Source organism: Octopus bimaculoides, chromosome 2 (genome assembly GCF_001194135.2).
Source record: "Octopus bimaculoides isolate UCB-OBI-ISO-001 chromosome 2, ASM119413v2, whole genome shotgun sequence".
Taxonomy (NCBI): Eukaryota; Metazoa; Mollusca; class Cephalopoda; order Octopoda; family Octopodidae; genus Octopus; species Octopus bimaculoides.
In genome coordinates, this window is record NC_068982.1 from 189,170,778 (window position 1) to 189,174,005 (window position 3,228).

Here is a 3,228-nt window from a genome sequence, read left to right on the forward strand (position 1 = left end):
GAGAGAGAGAGAGAGAGAGAGAGAGAGAGAGAGAGAGAGGGAGAGAGAGAGAGAGAAAGAGTAAGAGAGAGAGAGAGATAATGAAAGAAGAAAGTGAATGAACGAAAAACGAACGAAAATAAAGAAAAATATTGAAAAAAAAATAGGGAAAAGCGTTGTTTTCCTTTTTCAAACAGAGATCGAATTCGCCTGGTTCCTAAAGATCTTTAGTGTTACACCACACACACACACACACACACACACGCATACAGAACGCGATATGTATAGACACAGCGTTAGTGATACATACAAACATATTTAAATACAGGTACAATACTCACACTCACACATACACACACACACACATACATACACACACGAATATAGACGCGCGTATGCACGGAAACGTACACCTAGTTAAATATGAGCCCCAAAATAGTTTGAAACTAGCGCTTAAAGAGCACGAAATCAGAGGAGTCCTACACGACGTGTGTTCACGTTTTATCGATATTAAGAAATTAAGAGCAGGAGGAGAAGGAAGAGGTGAGTTGAAGAAAAAGAGGCAAAAGTGGAGGAGAGGAAAGAAAGAGTGGGGGAGAGAGATGGAGAGAGAGAGAGAGAGAGAGAGAGAGAAAGAGAGAGAGACTGTGTTTTGTGAAAACGGACACTATACAAAACGAAAGACTAACACTGATACACACATTTACACACGCATACATGTTAACAAACATACACACACATACATAGACTCATCAACACACACACATACATAGACTCATCAACACACACACACATATATACACACACACATATATACACACACACCATATACACCTTCTCCCCAACTGCGCCGTCAGTCAAACACAACGCGCGCGCACGCGTATTCGGCAGCGTTCACGGACAAATAGACATATATATGTGTACACATAGATACACACATGACCACACACATACACACACACACATACACACACATACACACATATCCGTATATAGTATTTGGTTGTTAGAAACAACAGCCAAATGTCTTCCTCAAATTACTCAAATTATTGCATCTTAAATATAGAAGGGACACATTAGAAAATGCCGTCCTATAAACGTCTACAAACACGCGATGGCCATATTTGGAACGTCTTTGATCAGAGATCGTTCGATCGATCCATCCATCGATCCATCCATACACGCACGCACGCACGCACGCACGCACGCACGCACGCACAGACACACACACAGTTGATCCGATCAACAGAACAGTTTGCTCATGGAACTGATGTGCAAATAATGGCCGAGTACTCCACACACACGCATACCCTTAACATAGTTCTCAAGGTGATCCAGTATGACACAGAATGTGACAAGGCTGGTCCCTTTGAATTACGGGTACAACTCATATTTGCCAACTGAATGAACTGGAGTAAAGTGAAATAAAGTGTCTTGCCCAAGGACACAACGCGTTGCCGGGAATCGAACTAACAACCTTACAATTGTGATCCGAATGCTCTAACCATTAAATCACACACTTTCACCTACATTCATGGGTTTAAGTTACCGCATTTGTCAGTCTTATTCACTTAACCTCTTCGTATGTCTCAATTTTCTGGAAACTACGATAGTAAAGCTTCGCTGAAGAGATTTAATAAGACCAAAACATGCTCAGGGTTATCCCCGTTCTTGCTGAATATGAAACTCGATGCCAGTTTTTCTCCCCCACCACTCTCTCTTCCTTGGTGTGCGCAGAAACTTGTGTGTAAATTTCGTTTTTCTTTAAAAATATGTGAGCATCGCTGCATCCATGCGAGTAACAATCGCGCAAATTTCTTCAGTTTAAAAAAAAAGAAAAAAATTGATTTCATCCCGAAAACCTAGTGCGTACGCATTTCCCCCCTTTGTGTGCAACTTGCAAAACGTGTGCACGCGCACAAGGGCGCAGCTAAGCGCGAACTTTGCTCGCGCATCACTGTATTCATTCGGATTTCTTGAGTTATCACCCTTATCTATCTTGACCAGAATTAACAGTTAAATGATTGAACGCACACACACACACAGATAAACACACACATACACACATACACACACACATCATTTATCTTTTATTTTTTTACTCGGTTCATTCATGAGACTGACGCCATGCTGGGGTACCGCCTTGAAGAATTTTCACTCGAATGAATTGACCCTAGTAATTATTCCTTCTAAGCTGAACCCGTTAAGTCACGAGGATATAAACACAGCAACAACGGTTGTCAAACGGTGGTGGGGGACAAGCACTGACACAAAGATACACACACACGCACACACACATGCGACGGGCTTCTTTCAGTTTCCGTCTATCAAATTCACTCACAGGGTTTGGTCGGCCCGAGGCTATATAGTAGAAGGCACTTGCCGAAGGAGTCATACAATAGGACTGAACCCAGAACCATGTGGTTGGGAAACAAACTTCTTACCACACAACTGCATCTATCTATCTATCTATCTATCTATCTATCTATCTATCTATCTATCTATCTATCTATCTATCTATCTATCCATCTTATGGACAGACGATAGTCACATCGACTCGTAGTAAGTTTGCTTTTTCATTGCCTTCAAAAGTTGTGTATTGTATAATATTTTCTATGTAAAAGTTGTGCAACAGCTAATACACTCAGTTGTGCAAATTGTTTTCACGGGAAGCCTGCCCTGTGTGGCGTGTTTCCCGATTTTGTGAATTTGTTTTCGGCTTTCTTAGCCATTTTCGTTTTGAGGATGGCGTCTTAAAGCCTTGAAAGATGGTTTTGTAACGAACGCCGGTCTCCATGGCAACTCGTTTGACGTTGATTTCCCTACACTGCCTTCACCGCAGCTTCATGAAGGAGGGAAGGAGTCTCACGCAAGCAGGTGCAGGTGTACGCGTGAATGCTGGCACCGCCACCAACACCAGCAACAACAGCGATATCGTCGCAAAGCCTTCGACCTCCACAAAAGAAAATACCAACGTTACCACTACAACCACTACAACTTCACCTTCAACTGCTACAACGGACACTTCTGCGCCCCCCCCCACTGGAACGCATCCGCTTCCGCTTCTTGTGGAAAGGAAGCGTTCCGATGGTCAGGCGATCCGTTTGCTGCCAACACCCGTTGAAAGGAGAGCTGGGCATGCCGTGGTTGATGATGCGCAGACATGCGTTGAGACTGCGACATCTCCGGCTCCACGTAGACGACGGTGAACAGGTGTGGTCGCCGTTTGTGCGGCGCGCTTTCCCGCAG